Here is an 11,517-nt window from a genome sequence, read left to right as displayed (position 1 = left end):
AGAGTCCCTTGGACTGCAAGGAGATCCAACCAGTCCATTCTAAAGGAGATCAGCCCTGGGAATTCTTTGGAGGGAATGATGCTGAAGCTGAAACTCCAGTACTTTGGCCACCTCATGAGAAGAGTTGACTCACTGGAAAAGACTCTGATGCTGGGAGGGATTGGGGGCAGGAGGAGAAGGGGACGACCCAGGATGAGATGGCTGGATGGCATCACTGACTCGATGGACATGAGTCTGAGTGAACTCCGGGAGATGGTGATGGACAGGGAGGCCTGGCGTGCTGCGATTCATGGGGTCACAAAGAGTCGGACATGACTGAGCGGCTGAACTGAACTCCTAGTTCACAGGGTTGCTGAATGAATGCAGATAATATGGGTAAAGCATGTCTAGTGTATCGCCTTACGCAGGAAGAACACTTAAATACTGGCTCACTATTACTCCTCCTGCTACTCCATTACTCTCAGTACCAGTCATGGAAACATTAATGTAGGGCTGGTGGACTTGTTTACAATTACTGTTAGTTTTGATCTAATATTTTTTGGTCCCAGGTCAAAGCTAATTAATGCCAATGAATGAATGTCTGACATTTATAATGTCATTTCTCCTTAACTAGGTCTTCCCTTCTCCACTTGTCTTAAGTTTTACTTATTCTTCAAAGCCCTACTCAGAATACTTGGAGATGAAGACTCTTCAGACACCTCCTGACATAATGATGCTTCTTTTGAGCTGAGCTCAGCCTATCCACTACCTAAAATATTCAGTGGGTAATTAATCATATATTGGCATGGACTCTTTCACTTTTCTCCCATTGTTAACTAATACATAGTGTTGTGACTTTCATGTGTTTATATTTTAAATCCTTAGCCAGTATAGTTCTTGAGGCTAAGAACCATATCACAATGCTTCTTTCTATCATGGGCTGGAACTTTATGCATAATCCACACTCAATAAATATGGTAAAAGATGAGTCTTTTAACAACTTCTGATTTTTCATATCAAATGTATTTTTTTAAATATGAAAGGCAGGGATATAACAAACAGATTAGTTATGAAAATGCTTCTTAGCTACCACTGAAATACTAATTATGTCTACCTCTCCATGGGGATTCCAAAAATAAGACAACACATGATAGAGCAATGAATCAGTAGCAGAATAAAAAATTCTTGCTTCCAAGCACAAGTTGAATTCTTCCACAAAAACTATAGCCACAGTAGATTTAATACTGAATATATGATTTTGGTATCCATTCTATACTGTACATCTCATACATAAGATTTAATAATTTATGCCACTCGTTAGACCAACAGGCACAGTACAGTAACTAAAAATGAATATATGTGCATTGCTGGTAAGAATGTAAAATGGTGTACTTGCTACAGAAAACAGTATGGCAGTTTCTCAAAAAATTAAACATGGAATTACATATGATCCAGCAATCCCATTTCTGGGTATATATCAAAAGAATTGAAAGCAGGGACTTGAACAGCTATTTGTACACCAATATTCATAGCAGCATTATTCACAATAGCCAAGGACGGAAATTACCTAAACATCCATGGGCAGATAAATGGATAAGGAAAACATAGAATGTATACACAATGGAGAATTATTCAGCTTTGAAAAGGAAAGCAATTCTGACACATGCTTCAATATGAATGAACCCTGAAGACATAAACCTAAGTGAAATAAACGAAACACAGAAGAACTACTACTATATAATCACTTATACAAAGTGTCTAGAGTAGCCACATTCACAGAGATAGGAAGTGTAATAGAATGATGGTTGCCAGGGGCTGGGGAGAGTGGGGAATGGGGAGTTTCAGTCTGGGGACATGTAAAAGCTCTGGAGAGGCATGGTGGGGATGGTTGTACAACAATGTGAATGTACTTACTTGGCCACTGATACATACACTCAAAAATGGTTAAAATGGTACATGTTATATATATTTTACCACAATAAAATTTCAAAAATCAAGGAATAAATAACATATACTTAAAAACAAAGATGAACGTAGGTCAAGTCCAAAGTGTCTGGTTCTTACTCTCTCAGCATACTTACCAAATTGATGCCAACAATTCACTTAAGGATCTTCAATAGTGAGGGAGGGATAAATTAGCCAAGTCTCAATAAACGCATTTGTAACAGATATGATTTATAACGTACACAATCATATCTTTTTTTTTTTTGGACTCCTTTACTGATGTTCACATGGGAAAATGTCACTAATGGATGAGAGATTAATACACATAACATTTAAATTACAATCTCCAAAGGGACTTGCCTTTATAAAATGTACGCCTTAAGTTACTAATAGTACCTATGAGAAAATATCATCCTCATGCAAGACATAATAATATGGTTTAGTAATCTAGACTTGTTTCCAACATTTTAAAGGTCACAATTCTTTCCTAAAATTCTCTGTTCATTTACCTATGAACTAAATAACAACATAATAATAAAAATATTTTCAAAAATGAACTATCCTCATTGAGATAATGCTGTGCTTAGTTGCTCAGTCATGTCTGACTCTTTGCGACCCCATAGACTGTAGCCCGCCAGGTTCCTCTCTTCACGGGGATTCTCCAGGCAAGAATATCAGAGTGGGTTACCACGCCCTCCTCCAGGGGATCTTCTCAACCCAGGAATCGAACCCAGGTCTCCCATATTGCATTCTTTATAGTCTGAGCCACCAGGGAAGCCCACTGAGCTAACGGCATCCATCAAATACAACTTAGTATATGAGAGAATCACTGCATTATATCATTCTTTTAAAATGAAATATTATAAATATATATGTAAGCAGAAGAGGAAAGGGAAAGTGCTAAAGTTGCTGAAAAAATGTCTCCCCAGATTTCATAATACAGTACAGCCTCATTATTAGCAAATTCTTTATTTGCAAATTTACCAACTCAAATTAATTTGTAACTCCAAAATCAATACTTGCAGCATTTTCATGGTCATTTGCAGATACTCTCAGAGCAAGAAAAAATGAGTCACCTCACAGTGTTTCCAGCTGAGAGAGAAAAAAAGGCATCACTCTGCCTTCTTGTTTCAGCTCTCATACTGTAAACAGGCGTCCATAGGATCTATTTAGTGCCAGGTTTTTTATATTTGTGTGCTTTTCTGTTGATCTTACTATAGGAAAAGGCCCCTCAGCACATTGCTGTGTGCCTAAACACAGGAAGATTTTGATGTACCTTATGGAAAAAACAGGTGTTAGATAAGATTTATTCAGGCATGAACTACAGAGCTAATCACTATGAATCCAAAGTTAATGAATCAACAGTGTCTTTAATGAATACAGTGTCTTTAAACAGAAGCACATATTAAACAAGGTTAGGTATTAATCACTTGATGAAATGTGAGCAAAGACTGGCAGGACCCTAACCCTACATTTCCCCTGGGAACAATGGTTACAAATTTACTAATTTGGTATTTATGGCAACTTTACATAAGTACCATGAATAACAAGAATCAACTGTACTTTGCAAAGAAAACTCAAAAAAAATGGATCAATGGACTTGAATGGATAGTCCAGAAACAGGTCTATGTACACCTGGCTTCAGGCAGCATACAGATTAGCAGGAAAAAGTTAAACTACACAAGAACTGCCCCAGGACAAGAGAATACAGATCTGGGAAAAGTGAAAGGGGAATTCCTCATCTCACAATACTGAAAGGTTCAATCCAGCTAGAATGTTGAAAGCAAACTTTACCCCAATGAGAAAAAAATAAGTATTTTTTAAAAATAGGAAAACAGCTCTAAGATCTTGATTCAGGGAACTATTTCATAAGCAAAACACAAAAAGAACCCATAAAGGAAAAGTAAAATGAAAAACTTTTGATCATCAAAAGCTATTAAACACAGAAAAAGATAAGCTAGAAACTGGAAAAAGATACTTGCAACACGTGTAATTAATATAGAGAACCAAAACCAGTAAGAAAAAGGCAAGTGATGCAATGGAAAAACGGACAGAAGACATAAACAAGTATTTAACAGAAGATAAAATTCAAAAGACTAATAAATAAAAGATGTTCAATAATATTCAAAGACAGAAATTAAAATCTCAATGAACTATCATTTTTACAAAAACTAGCAAAACTTAAAAACTCTGACAATACCAAGTGCTGGAGAAAATGTGGAAGAACAGGAACTCTTCCACTGCTAGTAGAAATACAAACACCTTAGAAAACCATTTATCATCATCTAGTGAAGCTGAATATGCACATTTCCTGTGACACAGCAATTCTCAGTGTAACTTTACAGGAACTTGTAATGTGTACCAGGAGAAAAGTACAAGTGTCCACAACAACAGTACTGTTTGAAATTACAAAAACCCTGGTGAAAAAAATGCCCTTATATCCAAGAATAGGCAGCTGGATAAATTCCATTACATTCATAAAATGTTTACACAGCAATGGAATTAATAATTGGTCATTCGTTATGACTGCTTCCTTATCAATACAAATGACTTTTAAAAACACTGTCAAATGGATAAAATACCCGATCACAAGAATATATACAATATAATTCCACTTAAAATTCAAAAACATAGAAAATTAATCATCGCATTGTTCAGGGTGACATGCATAGGTGCTAACTGTAAAGAAAGGTTACAAGAACAGTAAACAAAAAATTCAGAATTGTGATATCCTTGAACAGTGGGGGTGAATAACCAAGGAGAGGCACATAGGAAACAAAATCAGAATTCTTAAATTTCCTCAAATCTGCTCCTCCTCCACTAGTTCCCACCTACAGTTGTATTTTTCTCTTCCTCTCACACCTTGTACTTAATCAACCTCTGTTGTGTTAGTCACTCAGTCATGTCCGACTCTTTGTGATCCCATGGACTGTAGCCCACCAGGTTCCTCTGTCCATGGGATCCTCCAGGCAAGAATAATGGAGTGGGTTGCCATTTCCTCCTCCAGGGGGTCTTCCCTCCCCAGGGTCTTCTGCATTGTGGGCAGATTCTTTACCTTCTGAGCCACTAACACCCCAATTCTGCCCAATTCTTTTCATTTCCTCTACTTTACTCTGGGTTAAGCCTTCATTAATCTCTTGCTAGGACTGTGGCAATAGCTTCCTCTTAAGTTTCTCATGACTGTATAATTCATTCTCCAAAATCTTCCAAGTGATCTTTTCAAAATGTAAAGTCATGTCCTTTAAACTCTCCAAAGGCTTCTCTTCACAATCAGAATAAAATTGTCTTTACCACAGCCTTCAGGGCTTCATTTTACCTGTTTTGTGCTTACCTCCTCCCACCCTTTTCCTAGCCCACTAGGTTTCAGCTGGCTTGGCTTTCTGCTTCTCAAACCTGCCAAGTTGATTCCCCCTCTTAAGGCTTTTACAGGAATGCCCTTTTCCTGGCTCTTGGCTTAGCTGGCTTCATCTCAGCATTTAAATCTCAAATAAATTTAAGCACAAATGCTACCTTCTCAACCAAGTTGACTCTGACCACCTCATTAAATATGGCAACACTGCCACCAGCAAGCTCTTATCACTTCACTCTGTTTCATTCTTTACAGCACTTATCACTATCTGTTAATTTAGTGATAAATTCCACCAGAACCCAAGTCTCACAAAAGCAGGGATCTGTCAGTTCAGTTCAGTGTAGTACAAAGCAGTGTCAGGCAAGTGGCAACAAATATTTGTTGGATGAATAAAACAGTGAACTTCACTTTCAGTAAACATGAAGTAGCACTTTCTGACAGTGATAGAAAAATCAAGAACACCAATGAGAAGTATTACAGAGGGAAAGGAACTTTGAAAACTACGTGTCTGTTAAAGTTTTAGTCCCTCAGTCATGTCCGATTCTTTGCAATCCCATGCACTATGTAGCCAACCAAACTCCCCTGTCCATAGAATTCTCCAGGCAAGAATACTGGAGTGGGTTGCCATTCCCTTTTCCAGGGGATTTTCCTGACCCAGGCGTGTGTGTGTGTGTGTGTGTGTGTGTGTGTGTATACACAGAAGTTTGCATTCTCCTTCAGGGAGCTCAGGGGAGGGGGGTGGAAGCGCAGAATCTAACATGCTAATTTGGCATCAATCGTTCTAAAGAAGGAAAAAACACATTTTATGACTTTATATGCCATACAGATCCATCAACTGTCAGTCTACAATAGAAAATGAATCTTAAGCTTGAATTCTTAAAAACATGAGTAATTTGTGTATTCACAATGACTGACATAAAGTCTATGCTTGTTTCATTACTTTGATGACCCCTGTATGATCAACATGACAGCAGCACATAATGCCTACTGAGTTCACTATGTACTTGGTACTGTGTTGTTTTATACTTGTTGTTATTCACTTCTCACGACACCTTTATCAGAGGTACTGTTACTAACCCTGTTTTACGCATCAGAAAACTAAAGCAAAGAGAGGCTAGTCAGATGGCGACTTCAAAGCCCTAAAATTAAACCCATCTGCTGAACTGATACTGCTCAAATCACTTACATTATCTGCTAAAAAAACTGGATGTGTATCTGCTGCAATTTTACGCATCATGCTAGGTCAGCAATTCTTAAACATTATTGTACATTAGAATCACCTGGGCAGATTCCTAGATTCTGATTCAGTAAGTCTACGGTGGAATTTCCAGAGATCTGCAACTTTAACTGTCTTGGTTCATGAACTATACTCAACTCTGTGCAGGGTGTTCTACAGGTGTGAGGATCTATGAGCCTCCTGTCTCAATCAGTTTAAAATCTAAAAGGGATAGAAATTAGACACACAATTGGTAAATATACAGTGATTCAGGAGAAGTAAGATCAACAAAACATCCAGAAAGACTTCAAGCAAGAGCGATCGGCTGTAACGAAATGAAGATGAGCAGGATTTCATGAAGAAAGTCCTGCAGACTTTCAGGAATAATGCTACATGCAAAGGAAGGATCGAAAAGTAGACAGCTTGGCAGGAACAGAGGCTCTGCATTGAGGGCTGGAAAAATAATGTCAGTAAAAATGCTCTCAATGTCAACCTAAACACTATGGGTTTTATTCAGTGCTGGCTCTGGGAAATTGCTAATGGTTTTTGAGGAGGGAAATGATAAATCACAGCAATATTCTTTGGAAGAGTACTCTGATGAAGTTATGCAAGATCAAATATATTGAAAACAACAATGTGAATAGTTAGGCTGGCAGCGTTTCAATCTCAAAAAAATAAAAGCTAGAACATGGTAGTGGAAAAGATGAAAAAGGGAAGAATGGTACCTCTTGACACTGAACTGCATGTGGTACAGAGGCAACAATCACAGCTATTAACAAATGATTTCTTCACCCCTTAAGTCCAAGCTGTATTCCAACCAGTTTCATGTTACTTTTTACAACTTTTTCTGACACAACCAACTAAGCTCCAAAGTATAGAGTTCACTCATTCAAAACACAGCCTATGACTAAGAAGTCAGCAAACAGGCCTGAAAAATACATGTCACATAGTTCATACACTAAAACAAAGTGCATGTATATATTATACTTAATATATAATATATATAAATGAAAGGACATTCTTAAGAGCCATATAATCTCATTTGACTCAAAGTTCTAACAAAGGTAAGCATCTAATCTCCAAACCCACAGCAGTTCAGAAGCAAAAATTAGAAGGGTAAAAGAGCAAAAATTAGAAGGGTATAGACAGGTGGAAGAAGCTGAAGAATAGAAACGAAAACTATAAAAAAAAAAGGCACACAGAATCACTCAGGGTAAATTCTCCACAACTGTTTATTGACAGATACACATGATTCCCAGAAAAATGGAATTAATGAGAATCTTCCTTAATGTCCCAAACATCTACCACACAAAGAAAACTTTTAAACATTTTAAAACAAATTTTTACCTGAGTAAAACGTAGTTTTTAAAGGATGGCTGATACATGCAGGCAGAGCAACCAAGAGATAGTCAAAAAATAAAGGTAAGAAAGACGTATTTTATAATACACTAAGTTTGAAGATAATAAGAATGCTTTCATAAAGCATCTACTCAAGAATGTGGCCCCAGTGGTAAACTTTACTTCAGGCAATATTTTCCTGATGGCTGTACTTTTGAATTTCAGGTTTCAAATAATATGAGGGCATCTTCAACAAAAATTAAAATGACTGAAAAATATAACCTATAAATATGTACCTACTGAAATCAGGCAGCGTCATTTGACACTCAATGTCCTGTAATAACAGGCCATGTGACACTTTTAAAAGGACATTAAACATCACCACACATGAAGGCTTCTCACTTTGGTCACCAATACTCATTAACATTTATTATACTACTACTCATACAAGGACCTTATCTGTTTCAAAAACAGATGAAAATGTCATTTTCATGGGGAGAATTAAGATGCTAATTGACTGAAAGATATCTTAAGTTTATGATTAAGTTACTAAAGCCAGGCACCTACACCTTAAATCATGCAGAAAAAGCATACCATAAATTATTGGAGTAGGAAGAGTATGGGTTTCAGCTGGAGATTTTTTACACCTCAGAAAGGCAAATTAATGTATAACACTATAACGTTACAATAAAATTACCTTAAAGATGTTGTAGGGATGAATCAACTGTATGGAACTAGGCCTCTCATATTTCTCAGATCCAGCAAAGAACAGAGAAAATTAAAAGCACATACTTATTTCAACATTTTATCAACTGATCAGGCAAATTAAGACATCAAAGATTATGGTACAATTTGCTACACCTTCTAAATATGTAAACAAAAGTAGTCAATTGCAACAGGGGGGTTCCATTCTCCCTCCCCACCCATCTCCTTATTCTCATCCTTGTTCTCTAGAAACATACAGTTAGACACTAATTGAAGCCAAAAAAATGTGCCCTGGAGACAGTTTGTCAAACTGCAAGTTATGACCCGTGTATCAATTTAGTGCATTTAGTTAGCATTTCTTAAAGAAAAAGAATGAAATATAATAGCAATTATCAGTACGCATCATTAGTAATGAGTACTGCTTCGTGTCCGACTCTTCGTGACCCCATGGACTGTAGCCTACCAGGCTCCTCCATCCATGGGATTTTCCAGGCAAGAGTACTGGAGTGGGTTGCCATTTCCTTCTCCAGGAGATCTTTCCAACCCAGGGATGGAACCCAGGTCTCCCACATTGCAGCCAGAGGCTTTACCGTCTGAGCCACCAAGGAAGCTTTCACTTTCACTGCTTTGTGAAACTTCTTGTTCCTATGTGGGTAGGTACTAGATGATAATGGAAAACGTTATTCTTACTATAATTTTTTTTTAAATGTTTGAAAGCTCCTAACCTAGAGATTTAGGTCAAACGTCTCTGGACCCAAAGACATTCATCAGCCCTCAGCACCTACACAACCTCTTAGCTCAAGATGGGCTCGCGGAAACCAATTTAAGAGCTCCGGGCAGCCAAAAAAGAATGAGGACACGCCTTAACTAAACCCGAATTTGGACCTGAAAGAACTAACTTCCCCTAACACCAGCCCTAGGCGTGCCTACAAGCTTCTGGTAACTTAGCAACCTTCAGAGAGCTCCTCCTCCCTCCACTGACTAGAAACAGTTCTACTATTCCAAACAACTTTACGGAACTACAACTTCTAGAATCACTGTGCCCCAAGACAGTATCACCTTTCCTTCTCGCTTCACCAATTTCCAGTATGTCTTCCTAGAAGAGGACCTCGAACTCAGCAGAGAATGAAGCTCCTCACAGATCCTGACCCTTCTCCTCTCCCAGATCTCCGGACAGGGTACCCTGCTCCCAGGTCCTATCTTACTCCAACCGCCTCATTGTCAGTTAGTTGTCCTGGGGGAAAAACGATTCTCTCAAAAGCCCTCTTTAAACTGCCGCTTGCTTGCGTCTACAGGCCCGGAAGGAGCAGGCCTGGTGTCCCAGGAGCTCCTAACCCAACCGAACCTCCCTGGGGACACGTACTTTTTTTTTTTTTTTTTTTAATTCAGTAGTTCAGAGGCAAGTTTCCTATCTCTGCAGCAGCCCCAGACATCTCCAGTATCCATCTCCTACCAGCCATGGGGCAACCCCTCGTCCCCCAGGCCCCAGGGCACAGCGGGAAGCCCTCATTCTCCCAGGAACTCGGACAGGCTTCCCCAGACGGCGTCCTCCAACTCATGCCCCTCTCCCAGCCCAGGCCCTCCCCGCGCCGCCGCAGCGCAGGCCCGGCCCCATCCTCCCTCCGGCCCCGGCAGGTGTCCCATCCTCCCCTTCGCCCAGGCAGGCCTCGTCCCGCTCCGACTTCTTCCTATTTCCTCGCACGGCACCCCGGCTCCAGAGGGGAGCCCCTCGGGCCTCGACAACCCGGCGGAGCCGGCAGGCCCGGGCTCCACTCACCCCTCTGCCTGGGAGGCGGGGGAGCTGCTGCGGCGGCTCCTCGGCCTGCGCCTCTCCTCCCCCCTCCCGGCCGCCGCCGTGGCCGCCGCTCAGCCTCGGGCCTGCTCACGGCCGGCCCCGGACCGGCTCCGTTTCACCTCGTCCCCCACTCCGGCCTCTGGAGCCCTGTGTCCTGCATTGACCCGGAAGCAGCTTTCCCGGCCCAACAACAACACGTGACCCCGCCGCACGTGTCACGTCCGCTGCGTGAATGGGAGGGGGCGCCGGAGGAGCCGGTCCTCCGGGACCAAGCCGAGGTTGCCGTGGCGACGGGGATGTCGCGGCCGGCCGGGTAGTCACTAGAAACACACATCATCATCTGCTTTTTCTCTTACTCGTCATGGGGGGACACCCAGAGTGCAAAGGAGGAGTACAAATTGTCGCATCAGAGTGGAATAGGGGCAAGTCAGAGCCGAGCCCGGGACTCTTGAGAGGCTGCTGTCTTACAGAAACAAACAGCAAGCCGAAAGTTTCCAGACTCAGCTAGAATTTTGTCCTGATTCTGTCACTAGTTTACCAGTGACCCTGATCATTCCCCTCCTTTCTGTGTCTTCAGTGTCTTTACTCGCGAGCTCTAGGCTGTAATCGAATACTGTCCCAAGATGCTTTTGTGTAAGGATGTGGTAGCATCTGACCTTTATTTCTGTCCTTGTCATAAGGTCTGAGGCATCCTGAGATTTCGGCGCTCCAACACCAGTGTAGAGATTGCATCTTTCACTTATTGAGCCCCTTCTAGATACCAGGCACTGTATATAAGCTGTTTCCGATTTTTTATGACCTTCCCAAAGTAGGTATTTTACAGAATTGAAAACTGAAATTCACAAAGGTTAAGTGATCTACCCAAGACAATTAGTAAGTGACCAGACTGAGATCGGAATTCAGGTCAGTCTGGCCCCAAAGTCAAGTGCCCGCACTTCACATCATGCTATACTACCGCTCCAGCTCTATACACATTATATCTGAGTGTTGGGCTGTGATGGTTTATGTACTTCTTTGACCATTTCTTTTGCAAGAATAGGGATGGTGCTGAAGCGAATTCAGTCTTTTAGAGATATTTTAGCTGAAGAGCTGGGAGTTGACAAGATCTTCATTTGTAAAGTGTGTGTGCTTCCATGTAGTGTGTGCTAGGGAGCAGGTAAGGGGTTGTGATGTGCATACATGGGTATTTAT

The 11,517-nt window shown here is 40.6% G+C and overlaps 1 protein-coding gene across 2 annotated transcripts in view; it reads right to left on the bottom strand.

Annotated features, from left to right (window-relative positions):
- The window catches only part of LOC120876377 (tubulin-specific chaperone cofactor E-like protein), a 170,367-nt gene extending 159,865 nt beyond the window's left edge, over nt 1-10,502 (bottom strand). Inside the window, exon 1 of one of the 2 annotated variants that reach the window (XM_040258228.1) lies at nt 10,309-10,502. The gene's annotated coding sequence lies outside the window, so the exon portion shown is untranslated. Of the gene's footprint in view, nt 1-8,523; nt 9,031-10,308 lie in introns of those variants that run through there. The other variant, XM_040258227.1, reaches the window with a different exon arrangement.
- Between the last annotated feature and the right edge of the window lie 1,015 nt (nt 10,503-11,517).

This window comes from Oryx dammah, unplaced genomic scaffold, assembly GCF_014754425.2.
Source record: "Oryx dammah isolate SB20612 unplaced genomic scaffold, SCBI_Odam_1.1 HiC_scaffold_17, whole genome shotgun sequence".
Taxonomy (NCBI): Eukaryota; Metazoa; Chordata; class Mammalia; order Artiodactyla; family Bovidae; genus Oryx; species Oryx dammah.
This window is presented reverse-complemented; position numbering and strand designations above follow the sequence as displayed.